General features: G+C 39.6%; 1 protein-coding gene across 1 annotated transcript in view; it reads left to right on the top strand.

Moving 5' to 3' along the window:
- The first annotated feature begins 18,730 nt into the window (after nt 1–18,730).
- Nucleotides 18,731–19,264, top strand: part of MBOAT2 (membrane bound O-acyltransferase domain containing 2) — a 128,573-nt gene continuing 128,039 nt past the window's right edge. The window contains exon 1 of the mRNA XM_049652575.1: nt 18,731–18,812. The gene's annotated coding sequence lies outside the window, so the exon portion shown is untranslated. The remainder of the gene's footprint in view (nt 18,813–19,264) is intronic.

Consider the following 19,264-nt stretch of genomic DNA (forward strand, 5'->3'; position numbering starts at 1 on the left):
GAAAATAAAAAGTAAGATAAACACATTACGAATGATAGGCTGTACACATACATTCTGTGCTATTTTTTTTTTTTGTAGGATTAAAAGGATCATTTAGTCGGTGATGTTTCTATTTAAAGTTATAGTCCTACATCTTTACTGAACAGCATCCAAACATTGCTTGACAGGTGGTATCTCTGACAGGTCTCTATTCTGAACTTTGCATCATGATAATCCTTTAGCCTGTACGTCCCTCCCATTGAAGGTCTTGAAGGGCAGAGAGGCTATATCTTCCTCTCCCTGGTCCATAGAACAGTGTTTGATCTGCGCCAGATACAGAAATGGATTTTCAGGAGAAACATTTTTCTCATTTGCACCTGTAACCACAATTTTATTTATGTTGACATGCAAATCTGTCCTTGGTGGTGGTGATGTCATTCTGCCCTTACCAAAAATGGAAAACAGTGTTAAAAAGAATCAAAAAAGAGTAATCCAATCCTCTTCCATAGCCCCCCACCTTCTGCCCACCAACCTTTGATTTCTAAGCTTTCCTTAGGAATAATTACTTACAAAAATCATTACTATGTATTTGCCTTGGAACTTTTCCAGATTTCCAATCTTACTCAAGCTGAAATTTTTAAAATCAAGATCCTTCTACAAACTGTTCCAACAACTTCTGACTATATTATGCCTCACCGTTCATAAAGAAAACTCTGATTCAATGCAGGGGAAAAGAATTTCTGATCACTTATTTAGGACATTGTTCAAGTACCAGTCACATAAGCTTTTCCTATTCAGCTACCTGAAAACCTTCATTTCTTTCTTTCCACATTGGGATTCAAACACTACTAATTTACTTCTAGAAATTGAAAAGGAAAAAGGGGGTGTGGTTGATTGTCTGAAAAGATAGCTACCAATAATTCTTCGCATTCCTGGCTGCTCCTTCCATCAAGGGGTGGAGTGTATTTTCCCTCCTTTCGAAACAGGGTTGATCTTGTGACTTATTTTGATCAATGGAATGTTATGAAAATGTCATTCTGCCGGTTCCAGGCTAAAGTCTTAAAAGCCCTGGCAGCTTCTGCTTTCACCCTTTTTGGAGCCCTGGGCTGAAGATGAGGAAGTCTAGCTAGCCTACTGGATGTGGAAGAGCAGCAATGTCCCAGCTAACAGGGAGCATCAAGTTCCTAGACATGAGTGGGGCCATCTTGGTTCCTCTAGACTTGATTTGAGCCCAGCTGACACTGTATGGATCAGAGACAAGCCATTCTCATTGAACCTTGCCCCAATAGAAGGTTCACAGAATGGTTGTCACTATTTTGGTGGGTAATTTGTTATAGCCATAGATAATGGATATAAAGGGGGAAGGTGAAATCTTGTGTTCAGCATATTCCTTGTTTGAACCTAAAATGTTAATTTCTATTTGCTTTGCCTATAAAAATTCTACCCATCTTCAGAACTACCCAAAGGTCTCAAAAGTTCAAGAGAATGGTGTTTCCAGGTTATTTCTTACCCAGAGCCAGGACAGAGTAGGTTTGAGATGGGCCTGGAACACATTGTCCCAGAAAATTTTCCATATGCCAGGAAGTAAGGAAGTGCCTTCCAAAATTATAGGGGTATATCCTAAGGACACAGATGCCAGCTTGAAGGGGTTCCCAGTGGCCAAAGCTGGGACAATTCACCCATCAAAATCATTAAATCCAATAATGAATTAGAAACCATTTAAAAAAAAATCATTATTATCAGATTATAAGAGACAAGGAGAGGAAAAGGGAAAGAAAAAGATCAGTCAATCAATCAATCAGTCAAAAATGGGTGAGAAGGCGGGAGGGCTTACTTTTACACCAGAGTGTGCTACTCTTCACCATTTGTGGTGAGAGTGCATCTTGCCACCATTATGCTCAAGATTGACTCCAGTAATCAGTGGCTGTTAAGTTTAAGGGAAATATTGATGAGGAGCGGGATATTTGCAAGGTCTTAATGTGTCACCTTCTAATAAAATTATTTATTAGTTGTAAGGGAGGAAAATAAACATTACAGAGTGGAGATATTGGGTAACCACTTGACCAGGTGATCAAAATTCACATCACCTAAGAGGGATAGACTGATAACATGCCCAAAGAATGCTAAACGGCGTAATGCAGTATGACCTCAATCCAATCACAAAAGAAATGTCAGGTAAGCACAAAAATGAGGAGTACTGTACTTAAAAAAAGAAAAGTTGGTGGAAGCTAGAACTGTAGTCTCCCAAAGCGTCAAGGTCATGAAAAACAAAGAAAGGCTGTGGAAATGTCCTGGATTGAACAAGGCTAAAGAGACCTGAAAAGCCATCGTGATCCTTGACCCAGGACTGGATCCTGTACTGGGAAAAATGCCCTAAGATTAAAAAATGCTATTAGATCATCTAGTAAAATTGAAGTATGGATGATAGATGAGAGATTAGATAAATGCATTACATATTAATATAATTTATGAAGTTGATAACCATATTTTGGTTATTTAAGAGAAAAACCCTAATCTTAAAAAGTACACACTAAAGTTTTTAGGGGTAATGGGCCGTAATGTGTGTAACTTATCTCGAATTATTCAGGAAATAAATGGGTGTATAAAATGAATGAACGAAGGAAGAAAGAAAAACAGCAGAGTCTGACAAAAGGGTACACAAGTGTGCTTGGTACAATTTTTGTATTTGTAATTATTTTCAGGCTGAAATTATTTCCAAACAAAAAGTCAGCAAGCAGTTCTACTGTTCTGAGATGGAGTCCATGAAACCATTTCTCCATCTTCGAACCTAAACTATCTCCCTTCCCATCTCTGAACACCTGTAGCACTTTACTGTTTTGTTATTGGGTTTTTTAAGTTTATTTATTTTGATAAGTAAAGTTTCTTTATTTTGACAAATAAAGTGCAAGCAGGGGAGGGGCAGAAAGAGAGAGAGAGAGAGAGAGAGAGGGAAAGAGAGAATCCCCAGCAGGCTCTATGCTGTCAGCACAGAGCCCCACGCAGGGCTCGATCTCAGGAACCACGAGATCATGACCTGACCCGAAATCAAGAGGCAGATGCTTAACTGACTGAGTCACCCAGGTGCCCTTTTCGTTACTGTTTTTTTAATCCTCACATGCGGCCTTGCATTATTACTCAGTTGTTTCAGGCTGATTTGGGTATGGAAGAATGCATTTCATCTTCCCCAGTGCATGTGAAGTCCTTGGCACACTCTTTGTAACCCTCATGTCCTCGACGGAACATCGGCACAGAGTAGATGCCCCGTGTCATCTGGAAAGGGCTCTGGCCAGGAAGACTTGGTTTCACACCTCTGCTCTGCCACTCAACTGCTCTGTGAACTTGGGCAAATTAATGTACGTCTCTGTGTCTCCACGTTTCCATTTGTTTAACTGGAGGACTATAGGTGGCTTTTCCTGTTTTAAAGCTAGTGGTTATAATTTTTTGCTTTATGTTGAAGTAACTTTACATTCTAGAAGTAGCATGTAAAAAAATAAAGAGTTAAAATACTAGTTTCTAGGGGCACCTGGGTGGCTCAGTCGGTTAAGCGTCTGGCTCTTGATTTTGGCTCAGGTCATGATCTCACAGTTCATGAGTTCGAGCCCCACATTGGGCTCTGTGCTGGCAGTGCAGAGCCTGCTTGGGATTCTCTCTCTCTCCTTCTCTCTTCCCCTTTCCCCCCTTAAGCTGTCTCTGTCTCTCTCAGGATAAATAAATAAACTTCAAAAAATGCAATAATTTTGGGAGTTCAAAATCCTAAAAGTGACATTTTGAGCACTTTTGTTGAACCGTATGTAGATCCTTCTACTTGTTTCACTTCGGTGACATTTTTTTCTTTACCACGAATACGGCAATAATTGTGGACTGAAGCACTAAGAAAGCAGATTTCCCTGAATGGTCTTTTTCAGCAGTTAAATTGGTTTTATATGTTTCCACATTCTACCCAGCTTCCCCATGGTTAATAAAACACACTGGTAAGATAGTTGGTGGAGGTGATTAAGTGTGTCTGATGCCCTCAGCAGTCTGATGTTCATTTAATAATTTTGCATTTCTTACTTTATTACTGATGCTAATGGTCTTGAGCAGAAGCCCATAGAAATTCAGTCTTCTTTCTTTCTCCCACTCAGGGCCAAAAATTGCTCAGTTTTCAGATTGAAGCTATAAGAAGTCTCATTCAAATACACTTTTGTTACTGAAAGATTAAAATAATGGACCTAAAAAAGAGTCCCTCTCTTTTACCGATTGAAGGATGTTCTCTCTTTTAATTTGATCGTTGCCTATTTCATAGCTAACCAATCTCCCATCATATTAGAATTTTAAAAGGTATCAGCTGTTTTTGAAAATATTTTGATCCATTGGTACAGTATCAAAGTATACTTTAAGTTTTATTTATATGTAGAAACAAAATTGCAGCTAATAAAAATTTATGTTGAGCAACATGCTTTGCAATTGTCAAAACTCCCATAATGCGTATGACAATTAAGTGAAAGGTGTGTGTGCACTGAGGTCAGACACATAGTAAAGAGGGTTTGCAGTCCGTGGAAACACCGTTAGATGTGTCTCTATGATCTCTTCAGAAAGACAAATATTTCGTGATTAAACAGTAACTAAGTCAGTTCTATAACTGTATAACTAGTGTATAACTATAACTATAGTATAACTATAATAACTAATGTATATTAATTTCATGCACTTCATATGAATTTTTAAATATTTTCAAAACACTCACTTAGTGCCCAGTTATATCCGTGAATTGGTTTCATCCTGATTTTGTCATCTGTGGAAATTTTAAAGGCGAAAGTTGGGATTCCTAAAATATCTAATACTGGGACCATTCATGCTAATTTTGCTTATCCATTCAGGTTGAATAGGATTTATTTAATTCTCCAGTTGGGAACATTGTGCTGAATGAGAGTAGTTATGACCTCAGAAGAAATATTGTCCTGCATAATTCTGTATCACCTCCGAGACCTAGTTTTCTTCCACTATATTACTGTGTTTGTGTTTTATGTTGGTTAATTGACCTTATATTGGGAATAATGGCACAAACTTTCCACAAATGACCTGTTGTTTGCATTATACTTTTAAACATTTTTATTTATGTATTTATTTATTTGTTTGTTTGTTTATGAGAGAGAGAGAGTACACGAGTGTGGGAGAGGGGCAGAGAGATAGAGAGAATCTTAAGAAGGCTCCGCCTGAGTGGTTGTGATTCTACAATCCTGGGATCATGACCTGAGCCCAAATTAAGAGTCAGATGCTCAACTGACTGAGCCACCTAGGTGCTCCCCCCCCATTGTACTTTTTGAAGGTTGACAGGAATTTTATCTTGTGCCATAGCTCTTACAGGTATCAAAATGGTCAGTGGTGAAAATATTGTTCAGAATTTCTACCTTGCCAGCAGCATAGAGTGATGGTCCATTTCACTCTATCATTGTTACTTCTTTAAATACAATTTTTTACTTTGTGAATATGATATCTTGGGGAAGAAATGCTTGATATATAGTATATATACCACATATATTATATAAAATATATATACATATATATATATATTCAAATATATTACATAGACCATCAAATGGGACCACTGCCTGAAGTCAAAGATGTATTTCACCTTCTACAGGGATACCATTGAAGGGGGAGAAGTAATATTATGTGAAATTCATGTCCGTGTTATAACCCACTGCCCACATCTGCAAAAGCAGTATTGGTTTCTCTAAAAGTCATTGATTTTCAATACATTCATGAGTTTATAACTCGCCCTCCTCCTTTTGAATAAAGTATGTGTCGTCTCTAGAAATCTAAGAGGTATTTCAACTCCGAAGTCTAGGGTCTTACTATTGTATGCCATACATTTTAAGATGAAGATTAATTTTTTTCCACTAAATTGTTTGCCTGCCTGACAGAATGTCGACACCTCAAATCTTGACAAACATCTGAATTCAGAATAGGTTTATACTTTCACTTCTCAATAGGAACAAACCAAGCCTTGGAAAGGCTATTGTAAGTTTGTCTAATTCATACACTTAAGAATTATCTTTGTAAGAAAGGCTTAATTCCTAAATATAACTTCGGAAAGTTGGTAAACTTGGTTCAAAACTTAAATCTTGGTTCAATACTTAAATCTGAACATTGTTCATTTGTAACTTGAAGTATTTTAAATTTTAAAGATGCATATATGTCTGTTTCTGTTTTCCTTTTCTAAATAAACCTTAATTCTTAACAACTATTCCAACTGTACAAATATTAATTTGGGGTTGGGTATACTAGGTTTGGAATTTAGGTTTGGAAACTGCTGATGGGTGAATTCATGTGTTTTGATATGGTGCTATGTCTTACGATATGTAAAGTTGGCTAATTTAATGGACACTAAATCCCATTAAAACACAGTTCATACGAATACTTTAATATGTGTAAGCATGACTCTTAGTGATATTTATTTGGTGTTCTTAATTAGTCATGCTATTTTACCATGTTGAGTCAGATTCTCCTCGTATGTGTCATGAAATCCACTATTTCGGTAACAACACCAGCCCAGCAGGCTTTAAGAAATTAAGTTTGCTTTTTACTTTGGAAACATTGAATATTTAGGGTTGATAAAGATGTGACTGTGAGTTGAGTGCTGATACTGTGAAAACCAGAAACATGAAGTGGATGTCTTACCTCTTCACGTTCTCACTTACATTTCACAAGTGGTTGATTCAGTAATTATGTCAACAGTGCGACATAGTGAGTTAGTTGATGGGTGTGCCACCTTTGGCCATGCATCTGGGTGTGTTGGGAGTGATTGTGTTCTTTTGTTGTACAAATTCCTTTTCTCGCAACATGACATGTTTTAATGTGTAAAACATTTCATTATTATCTCATTTCGCTACTTTTATTCATTGCAAGAATTTGCAGTGAGGGATGTGTATAATTTTCGTGACCGATCTAATAAAAAATGTGTGAAGGAAGGAAACCAGTGAATTAGGAAGATAAAGTTGAGAAAGTGTTATATGAGACAAAGAGCTGGAAAATAGAAAAAAAATTCAACGAGAGGATCAATTCAGGAAGTCCAAGAGCTTACAAGTAAGAATTCCATAAAGAGAGAACAGAGATAATGAAGCAGACAAACTATCAAAGATCTCAGAGAATTTTCTGGAATTGAAGGTGACGTGTGTTTCTAGAAATGCATGGGCCCCCAAAATACCCAGGACGAGAAATAGAAAAGACCCCCAAGACACGTCACTAAAATTTCAGAACGTTGGGGCGCCTGGGTGGCTCAGCTGGTTAAGTGTCCGGCTTCGGCTCAGGTCATGATCTCACGGTTCGTGAGTTCGAGCCCCGCGTTGGGCTCTGTGCTGACAGCTCGGAGCCTGGAGACTGCTTTGGATTCTGTGTCTCCCTCCGTCTCTGCCCCTCCCCTGCTCATGCTCTGTCTCTCTCACTCTCAAAAATGAATAAATGTTTAAAAAAATTAAAATTTCATAATGTTAATGATAAAAAGAATATCCAGGAGCACCTGGGTGGCTCAGTTGGTCAAGCGCTCTACTCTTGATTTTGGCTGAGGTCATGATCTCTCGGTGAGATCGAGCCCCACATTGGGCTCTGCACTGTTGGCACCCAGCCTGCTTGAGATTCTCTCTCTCTCTCTCTCTCTCTCTCTGTCTCTCTCCCCTCTGCTGAGTGTACTTTCTCTCTCTCTCAAAATAAATAAACTTAAAAAAAAAATAGGAATATCCCAAAAGTTTCCAGGTAAAGAAAAAGAATAAAAAAAAAAAAACAACAGGTCATGTACAAAGAATCAGCATCATTGGAACTTATAATAAAATAATAAAATGGAACAATGCCTTTGAAATTCTAAGTGCAAAAAGGTTTCAACCTAAAATTCCAGACCCAGCTTTGGCAGATGTTACAGACAGGTGCACTCAGCAGCCACCCGCCCTCTTTCCTCTTCCGAAGCACCTTCCTCTGCTTTAAATACTCCAAAGCTAAAGCCGTACTTCCCAGGTTCCCTTGCAGCAAAAGTGCTGTTTTTTACAAAGGTCCCATCAAGCACGCCCACCAATAGGGGCCTCGGAACGTGGAGACGGCTGACATACTAGCCACGCTGGGTATCAGATATGCTGTGGCATCTGTGGCAAAGGCTGTGCTATCTTAGTGTTTCTCAACCTTTTTTCTTTTTTATGATTGCTCCCCTGAGGGGCCTTTTTAGACATTTCCCCCCTAATTACAACCACCTATGAAATTCTAATACTACAGATATACTGTATATCCATTTATGTGCTGTGTATATGTATATTTTCTATTTTAAAAGAATGAGTGTTTTTGTCCCACCCATTCCCTCCCCAAACAATTTTTGCCCCTTTCGGGGCAATATTGTTCTTGCTGAGAAAGCATGTATTGCACGGTCCCTAGAATCCTAAGTATCAAACAGCACGTGGTAGTGGCAGCGGCAGTTGGATTATTATTTGAACAGCCAACTGGTGTGATCGCGTGTCGTTCCTGGCTGTGTAACATCCAGGTGTTCTGCTACGGGAGAACGATGAAAGAAATCCTTCCACGACACCAGAGGAAAATGCTAAGCTGAAGGCTTGCTTTGGAGCTCAGAGAGCAGCCAGTCCAAAATGGAGCAGGAGAAGGGAGGGTGCCAGGGCACCTGGGGAAGCACAGAACCGAAAGCTTACCCCATGCTTTCAACCATGCTGATGGGTGTTTTAGGGTTGTGTACTCAGATTTGGGGATGAATTAGTGACAGTTACACAGAAAACTGAATGAAGGAAAAGAAAGGGAATGTGAACTCCTGGAAAAATACAAAGTCGTGGGGAAATGGAAACATAATCATAGTATATATACTAGGGGACTCATCTTTGAACAGTATTTATGAGGGAGGTTATAATATGGAAACTCTGAACATTTCTTTAACCCACAGTAGTGATATAATTATTTGGGGAGGATAGGGTTGAGGGAAGGGTGGGAAAAGAGCTGTATTCTCATCATCCATAATAATGGGGTCAATGTATAATGTCTAAAATGAGAAAGTCTTGAAATAGCAGTATAAACTTTTTTTTTTTTTTAAGTAAATTCAGGGGCACCTGGGTGGCTCAATTGGTTAAGCATCCAAAACTTGATTTCTGCTCAGGTCATGATTTCATGGTTCATGAGATCAAGCCCTGCATCAAGCTCTGGCTTGGGATTCTCTCTCTACCTCTCTCTCTCTCTCTTTCTCAAAATAAATAAATAAACTTTTAAAAAAAGTAAATTCAGAGGACAATAGAACAGTTTTTTAAACTTTTTTAAACATTTATTCATTGAAAAAAAATTTTTTTTAACATTTATTTCCTTTTGAGACAGAGAGAGACAGAGCATGAACAGGGGAGGGGCAGAGAGAGAGAGGGAGACACTGAACCTGAAACAGGCTCCAGGCTCTGAGCTATCAGCACAGAGCCCGATGCCGGGCTTGAACTCATAAACCGCAAGGTCATGACCTGAGCCCAAGTCGGACGCTTAACTGACTGAGCCACCCAGGCACCCCCAGAACAGTTGTAAGAATTGCAAATGTTGACCATGGGAAGTAAAAATCAGGAGTGGGGAGAAGTAGGACAGGGAACCTTCCTTTCTTGTTAAAGTCTTAGATTGCTATTTGATTTTTAACTTGTACATGTAGTGCCATTTATGTACAGATAAATGAAGTGAAATTCAAAAAATAGAAACAAACAAACAAAAAAAGCCTGCATTGTTCTAAGACCTCGTCACTGCTTCTTTTTTCATTTTCTCCCTGGATGATCTTGTGAATATTTTTCTATAATTGCTTTTTCTTCATAGAAGTCCTCAGATATAGCATTCCTTTGCAAAGACTTTAGATATGCATATTATTTATAGGTTTTGATCTAAATGAACCTCTTAAAACTGAACACTGTGGTAAACGAATTCCCTTTCCTCCCTACATTCTCTTCCTGGTCCCAATATTCTATCATTTGAATGGTATATTGGCCAATACTGGCTTTCAAATGCAGGATCTCAAAGTTGGCAGATTTCTGATATTTGTAGGAAACCACATTTATCAGAAGCATAGAAGAATACAATATCTTTATATACATATATAATCAAGAATTTACTCAGAGCATTTCATTTTTTTATGTTTATTTATTTATTTTGAGAGCCAGAGAGAGAGAGAGTGAGCTTGTGAGTGTGCGAGCAGGGGAGGGGCAGAGAGAGAGGGAGAGAGGGAATCCCAAGCAGGTCCCATGCTGTCAACACAGAGCCTGTCGTGAGGCTTGAACTCTCAAACTGTGAGATCATGAGCTGAGCCAGCCAAAATCAGGAGTCTGTCACTTAACCAACTGAGCCACCCAAGTGTTCCAAAGCGCTTCATTTTGATTTCATTTAAATAACAATGAATCTAATAATGTTAGTTTTCATAGTTATCATTACTAATTTAGCACTAGTGAATCTAGTTATTTTGACATAGAAAAAGGGTTATGGGTTGACTATTTGTAAATTTGAATGATGATAAGACCTAAATTACTTGTTCTGGTATAAGCGTCAGCATCTGTGACTTGTTTCTGTATTTGCTTAATTAAAATGAAGTTGTTAACAAAATGAGACCCTAGTGCAATGGTTCTTAAACTTCAGTGTGTGCTTGGGAATTACCCTTGGACACTGGTAAAATACAGATACAAGGGCCCTGACTTTTAAATCCTTCCCTTGTCCCCTCTCTCTTTCTCCTTCTCCTTTTTCTTCTTCAAATTCTGATTATTTATGTGTTTGGTATTGTCCAGAAATCTGGATTTTAAACAAGTGTCCTGGGTGATTCTGGTTAAGCCGCTGAGATGCACTGACTTGTTGGGTTGTATCAGACATATTTGAATTGGTTTTCTTTTTCTTTTAATTTATTTCTCAATGACACTCAAGCAACTCCATAGGGAACAGTTTTAAGTGCTCTCTCAGATAAGTATCTAGGGACCAGAGGCTGAATGTGTTTTACACGAAGAGGAATAGAGTAGCTTTTTGCAATAAGATCAAATTCCTGGCTCCCGTCCTAGAATAATATAAGATCATTTCATTGGTTACCAGTTGGATGCTGACCAAAAAAAACAAAAACAAAAACGATAAGTATTTGTGGATTCAGAGAGATGATATTTAAAGAAATAGTATACAGAGGATGAAATCTACTGGCACCTGGACTTTTCAACATAATCACTCAGAGTAATAATTTTTAAATGTCTTGCAAAATAATACTCCAAATTATAAATTGTACATTCATCTGCTTAGTTCTCCATGAAATCCTTGTATTAATTACTATTTGCCTTTGTCTTCATATTTTCTACTGTGTAGGTTGTAAAGGCTTGGAATAGACACTGATGGTTAAAACCAAAATAATCCAATTTACAACAGTATATTACAGCACTTATGAAGAAGATAAAGTTTAAAAATAGGTGTCCTCTTATCAATTTCTGTGAATATAAAGCTCTGTAAATGCTTTCAGGTGAGGTAGGCCAGGACTGTGATTAGTCACTTAATGTTCTCAGCAATCCTAAAATTTGTATGGAACCATAAAAGACCCCCAATGGCTAAAGCAACCTTGAAAAAGAAAAAAAAAACAGGGGGCATCACAATTCAAGTTATATTACAAAGATGTAGTGATCAAAACAATATGGTACTGGCACAAAAATAGACACACAGATCAATGGAACAGAATAGAGACTCCAGAAATGAACCTATAATTATATGGTCAATTAATCTTCAACGAAGTGGGAAAGAATATCCAATGAAACAAAGACTATGTCTTCAACAAATGGTGTTGGGAAAACTGGACAGCAACATGCAAAAGAATGAAACTGGACAACTTTTCATACACCATACACAAAAATAAATTCCAAATGGATAAAAGACCCAAATGTGAGACCTGAAACCATAAAAATCCTGGAAGAGAACACAGGCGGTAACTTCTTTGACATCAGCCATAGTAACTTCTTTCTAGATATGTCTCCTGGGGCAAGGGAAACAAAAGCAAAAATAAACCATTGGGACCACATCAAAATAAAAACTTCTGCACAGCAAAGGAAATAATCAACAAAACTAAAAGGCAACCATGGAATAGGAGAAGATATTTGCAAATTATATATTTGATAAAGGGGTATTATCCAAAATATATAAAGAACTTATAAAGATCAACACCCACAAGATGAGTAATCTAATTAAAAATGGACAGGGGCGCCTGGGTGGCGCAGTCGGTTAAGCGTCCGGCTTCAGCCAGGTCACGATCTCGCGGTCCGTGAGTTCGAGCCCCGCGTCAGGCTCTGGGCTGATGGCTCGGAGCCTGGAGCCTGTTTCCGATTCTGTGTCTCCCTCTCTCTCTCTGCCCCTACCCCGTTCATGCTCTGTCTCTCTCTGTCCCAAAAATAAATAAAAAACGTTAAAAAAAAAAAAAAAAAGGACAAAAGACATGAATAGACATCTTTCCAAAGAAGACTTCCAGATGGCCAACAGACACATGAAAAGATGTTCAACATCACTGATGATCTGGGAAATGCATCAAAACTACAATGGAATATCACCTCACACCGGTCAGAATGGCTGAAATCAACAACACAAGAAACAATAGGTAAGGATGTGGAGAAAGGGGAACTCTCTTGAACTATTAGTGGGAATGCAAACTAGTGCAACCATTGTAGAAAACAGTATGGAATTTCCTCAAAAAGTTAAAACTAGAACTACCCTACGATGCAGTAATTGCACTACTGGGTATTTACCCAAAGAATATGAAAATATTAATTACAAGGGATACATGCACCCCACTATTCATAGCAGCATTATCTACAATAACCAAATTATGGAAACAGCCCAAGTGTCCCTCAGTTGATGAATGGATAAAGAAGAGGTGTATATATATATATATATATATATACACACATATGTACATTTGTACATATGTGTATACACACACACACACACACACACACACACACACACTGGAATATTACTCAGCCATAAAAAAGAATGAAATCTTGCCATTTACAATGACATGGATGGAGCTAGGGAGTATTATGCTAAGCAAAATAAGTCAGTCAGAGAAAGACAAATACCGTATGATTTCACTCATGTGTGGAATTTAAGAAACTAAACAAATGAGCAAAGGGGAAAAAGAGAGAGAGAAACAAGCCAAGAAAAACTCTTAAGTATAGACAACAAACTGATGATTGCCAGAGGGGAGGTGGGTAGGGGAATGGGTTAAATAAGTGATGGGGATTAAGGAGTGCACTTGTGATGAGCACCAGGTGATGTATAGAAGTGCTGAATCACTACATTGTACACCTGAAACTGATAAGACACTGTAAGTTAACTATACTGGAATTTGTTTTAGAGCGAGAGAGAGAATGCACACGCATGCACATGAGCAGGGGAGGGGCAGAGGGAGAGAGAGAGAGAATCCCAGCCAGGTCCCATGCTCAATGTGGAGCCCGACGTAGGGCCCAATCCCATGACCCTGGGATCTTGACCTGAGGTTGAAATCAAGAGTCAGACACTCAACCAACCGAGCCACCCACGTACCCCTTAACTAACTGGAATTTAAATAAAAACTTAAAAAAAGAGAGAAAAAAATTAATGTTCTCTTTATACTCCAAATTTTAGTCCTTGGCGGTTTTGTTTTGCCTCTCAATTTGGAGAGATATGCTGACTAAACTAACTTTTTGTTGTTAATCTACACTTCCACTTGGTCTATGGTTCTCATTGTAAATGTGACCATATACTTAGAGACCTGTGACTCCTGTAATAACAATGGTGATGATGATGATGATGATGATGATGGCTAATGTTTACTGGGAGCTTACAGTGTGACAAACATCAAATGATTTGAACAGCACAAATCATTATTTTTCCCATTTTATAGATGGGAAGACTGAGGCCCCAGCAGATTAATTACCTGCCCAAATCAAACAAGTAACAAGTAGGCTTCAAACTCAGGAAATCTGGTTCTAGTGCCCAACTTCTTTCCCTAGTACTTTCTATAATTCCACCCTCCCATTGCCTTCCCAAAATTAGGGATAATATTTCAAATGAAGAATCTAAGAAAGGAGCTCCCACTGGTGGTATTTTCACCTGCTCCACGTTCTCATTTTGGAAATGTCAACTCGTTATTTATAAATCTAATATACAATTGGTTTAAGCTACCTTGGGAGCATTTGGTATCTCATTGTAGATTTCCACTTGATTTTTTTCAATAGCTTGTCAATTATAACTCAATTTCATTTTTTAAGTCAGCTCTATGCCCAATGTGGGTCTCAAACTCACGACCTTGAGATCAAGAGTCACATGTTCTACCAACTGAGCCAGCCAGGCGCCCCAGATTCCCAACTTAATTTTAATGTGTTGTGATTTTAATAGGAATTGTCTTGTGGCATACACTATTTAAAACTGGGCATACACCCAGATCAGGGGCGCCTGGGTGGCTCAGTCGGTTGAGCGTCCGACTTCAGCTCAGGTCACGATCTCGCGGTCCGTGAGTTCGAGCCCCGTGTCGGGCTCTGGGCTGATGGCTCAGAGCCTGGAGCCTGCTTCCGATTCTGTGTCTCCCTCTCTCTCTGCCCCTCCTCCGTTCATGCTCTGTCTCTCTCTGTCTCAAAAATAAATAAAAACATTAAAAAAAATAAAATAAAATAAAAAAATAAAACCCAGGTCAGAATTTACATATAAAAACACAAATAAGAGAGAATAACTATCAGCTTTCAAATGGAAAATAAATTAAAAGATAATTTTATGAAACTGGAACCAGACCATTATTTGCTTATAAGGCATTCCTTAGCAAGTACTTCATGTTTAACCTGAAGAACCATCTGTACAGGAGAGCAAGTTCTTTGGCAAGGGAACTAGGTTAGATGTGGTAACAACCATCGACTGTATATGTAGAGATGATTCTCATTCCTAATTCTTTACTGCTTAGGGCTCTTGCATCAGTATTGTAATCTGGGAAGCAAAACCCAGCATCCGAAAAATGACAGTAATGGAGGAAGGGTTTGAGCAGAAAATACCTACAACACAATATGTTCTTTGACACATTTACCCACGAAGAGGGAAATTTGCTCAAAGTGTTAGGCCTCTGGGGGACTACACAGAACGTGGTGGGCTGGAGAATCACCAAAGGCTTTCTCTTTGTTGCCTAGCTGGCAACAGAAGAGGAGGGTAGAACTCCTCTCCACTAGTCAGACTAGACTATTTAGAAGAGCAGTGGGATATCAACATTTCTAAGGAAGGGAACTCTTCTTATAATCGTAGGTAAACAGAAATAACCTGAAATATTAGGCAGAACTGAGAAAATGATGCCTTCCTATGTGGCGTAGTACCCCAAATAGATGTGGTAAATGTTACTAATGGTAATGGTAATTATGATGAAATCTGGGGTAGGTACTGTGACTTACATTTAACGCGTTTCATCATTTGGACACAAATGCCATTACGCAAACATGGGGAAGCCTGAGAGTTTGTACATTGAGACCAAAGGGTTTCAGATGGCATACTTATGATAAATAAGCTGTAAGGGGGTATTCTTTTTATTGAGACTTGACTCATTCATCTAAACGTGAAAAAGCTGAACAAATCTGTGAGGAAAATGGATCGTTTCCCCAAGGTACAGAGATATAACACAGAAGTCATCACAGGTCACTGAAAATCATGGAAATTTTGAAGAAGAAAGTTTGATTAGAGATAAAATAAATGAGACTTAGTTCTGAAACCAGCAGAGCAAATGCAATTCTCAAGCTGATGAGTAATAGTTTTGTTTATACCTCTAGTCAAATAAACCTAGACTGGATGTAGTCTCAGGGAGACAGAAAAAAAATCTAGAAATTCTTGGGAATCATGTAATTTTAGAGGAAGAAGTCACCCATGCAATTATTTAGTTTCTAAATCTCCTAATGTGTACACGGATGAAACCGAAGAGATCTGTTCGTTGTTATGGGCCTGGTTCAGGCAGAGCCAGAAGACCGCTGAGCCAAGGACTTCAGTGAAGGTCTCCTACCTTTACAGTTTCCTGTATTGGTTATGCCTTATTCAGTGTACTTTGCGAAGTCCTAATGGAAGCATGTTAGGTCTTAAAGGGTGACTTCCTGAATTTCATGTTTGGTCCAGTAGGGTTAGCTTGTAAGTGCTCGAAGATGCCAGTTAACTGGGGCTTTTATTGTGTGTATGGTCCAGTGCCTTTCATCAGCCAGGTTATTCTAAGATATAAGGACATAGAATAGGCAGAATACTTGGTCTGAGAACGCTCATTTCATGACACATGCCATTTTTATGAAACAAAAGCAGCTTGGCAGATTATTCATTTCTTGTGAGTGGTTTATTCAAAGTTAAAAATAAGTTTCATTTTAGCAATCTTTAACTACCATAGCCATTTTACGGGGGGCAGGGGTGGAGGGGAGCAAGGGAGACAGTCATTTTATCATATGTGAACCCTGCTCAGTGCTCTTACAATTTGGTTTAAGTTACTCTTGTTAAAATGTGGTTGCTGTGTCGAAACCTCTTTCCTACTAGTTGTTATTTCTAACACTAATATCTTTACTAATATCTCTAAAAATAATTTAGCCTATTATTAACTTCACATTCAGAGTCACAATACTTTGGTGAGGCAGGACGAAGTTATATTACCCAGTTAGACAATGAGCAACATTTCATGAGGCACAGAAAAGTTAAGCAGATTTCTCAAGTTCACAGCTATTTGGTGGAAAAGTCAGGACTAAAACTCAGGCCTTTTGACAACACATTCTCCTGGGTGTGTTCTTTTGATTTAGAAAAAGGACCTTACTTGGCACTTTTCTTACAGCACTTCCCTCTCTATTTTGTATATGACTGTCTCTTCCTTTGATTATAGCCCCACAAAGTTCATGAACATAGCAAGTACTCAATAAACTTTAAAAATTTTTTTTAAGAATGAAGATAGTGAGACTCACTTTTATAAGATGGATGTTATCTGAGGTAGGATAGTGAGGCATTATATATTATTAGTTCAATTCTCTCCCCTTTCATCACAGTTTAATAGCTTTCAGTCTAATTAGCAGATACTGGGCAGAAGGCTTGCATCAAATTTCTGCAATCATCACTGAATTATTAGCTCAAAATATGGGCCTCAGTTTCTTCACTAAAAACATGAAAATGTAGTATTTTTAATATGAGAAAAATAGTTTCATTTTCAGAATTACATTTCTTGGATGGTAATATATTGTTTTAAGTTTTACCATGTACCCAGCACAGCTCTGAGCTCTTCATTTAGGTAAGTTTTCTAACGTTATAACTCATGGCTTGGGTGCTGTTATTATGCTCATTTTTATACACGAGGAAACTGAGGCTTAGAAAGTTTGAGTAGCCCAAGGTTTTGCAGTGAATCAAAGGCAGAGACAGCCGAAAATCTAGATCTGACTTCAGAATCTGAGTATTGATATTACACTATATTTTACCTATAGCTTTACAACTCTGACGCAAATTTCCGGGTGGCTAAAACCCTCCCTATTTCAGAGATTTGCACCCCAAGTAGAGGTGTTTCATGTTCTACTAAGATAAAAATTCAATCTAAGGAAACTCTTTTTTTGTAGACATTATTTGTTCTAGACCTGAGACTGTATCTTTACGCTACTTTATTTAGCTTGCAATATGTTCCCAACACCCACCTTTTAAGTTTTTTAAATGGTATTTCAATTCCTCCTTCAGTTTTATGCTCAGACACCTGTATGCTTTCTCTACGATTCCCCCAAGTGGAGAAGAGGAAAAAAATAACATTTTCTAACATTATATTAATAGAGAGTTCCACATTATTGGTATGTTTTAATGAGCAGCCCATTGAACAGGTTTCCTCTCTAATTGATTACAACTCCCACTGGAACACCACCACCCCAAGGCAGAACGAAGGCCTTGGCATTTCCTTCTGTCCTTTATAATCAGTTCGGTTGTTAGGATTAAGTTAACCCCACAACCAAAGAACGTTATGCAGCAGGAGATTGAACCTAGTAATTCAGCTGCCTCCTTTTCAGAGAGACAACTGAGGTCCGGGGAATTTACAGCGGTCCGTGTATTTGTATCTGCGCTGTCTCAGCATCCAAGACTCTCCAGTAGGAATGTAATAAAGGGAACACCTGCTGGCTGATGAGAACTTCTGGACTGGGTTTCAGTGCGAGGAAGAAGAGGGCCTAGCGTTCAAGAGATAAACTCTAAAGGTATAATCCTTGGCTCTCAATCCTTTCTCTGCTCCCTATTAGCTGTGCTCTTTTGGCAATTTACCAAACTGCTCTGTGCCTCCGTTTCTTTGGGGGGGGAAATTGTACTTATGTCACGTGGTTGGCCGATCGATACCTTTAAAGCATTCAAATTAGCATTTAACCCGTGGTTGAAGGCTCATGAACCATTAGCTGTTTCTACCAAAAATTTCAGACCGTTGAATTTTGAGCTTTCCTGATATGCACCTCCAGGAGTCCTTTTGAAAAAGTCTTCTAAACAGATACTTGCATTTTCAAGGAACTCAAATGGTTCCCTTTTTTACTAAGTCTGGGCAAATAGATTCGATATACACATCACACACAATAACCACCACACACATCGTGCGGCAAAAGCAACAGCAGTGGGGACTGGGGGGAGGTGACCGAGGGGTGCAGAGATGCCCCGGGAGCAGCTGCTGGCCACCAAGAGCAAGTAGTTCAGGTGAGAACGGCCTCCAGCCCGGGGTCGCGCGTCCAGCTGCACCGGGGTCTCTTGCCCCTCGAGGGCCCCGGGCTGGGGGGGGGGTCACTGAGGGGCACACACAACTGAAACTGGCTTCAAGTTTGGGCTTGTCCACCGCACTCCTGAAGACAAAGGGACATCTTATCCAGGTCACTTTTTTGGTTTGTCGCCCTCCTCTTCCCAGCCTCCTGGTTTTGTCCCCAACTTCCCCCAGTCCTGGCTCAACGACGACCCTCACGTCGTTCCCTTTGTCTGGCGGCCACCCCGTTCCCCTTTGTTGTCCACGGTTCCTCCTAGCGAAGGGTGGCTGTCCGCCGACTGTCGAGAAGGACGACGAAAAGGGTGACCGGGCAAAACCCCGCCACGTCCGCACCGCGCAAGGCCGCCTGCGATCGGCCCTCGGCCGCGACCGCCCCTCGGCCCCTCACCGAGGCCTGAGATGGGGGCGGGGCGCGGCGCGGCCAGCGCCCTCTGATTGGCTGCGGGCGTCGAGGCGCCGCACCGCGATTGGGCGGCGGGGCTGTCTGGCGCGAGGGCGCGCAAGGTGGGGAGGGGGCGCTGGAAGCTGCTGGAAGTCAGGGGGCGGGGCGGGCGCGGGAGC

This window comes from Panthera uncia (genome assembly GCF_023721935.1).
Source record: "Panthera uncia isolate 11264 chromosome A3 unlocalized genomic scaffold, Puncia_PCG_1.0 HiC_scaffold_12, whole genome shotgun sequence".
Lineage (NCBI taxonomy): Eukaryota > Metazoa > Chordata > Mammalia > Carnivora > Felidae > Panthera > Panthera uncia.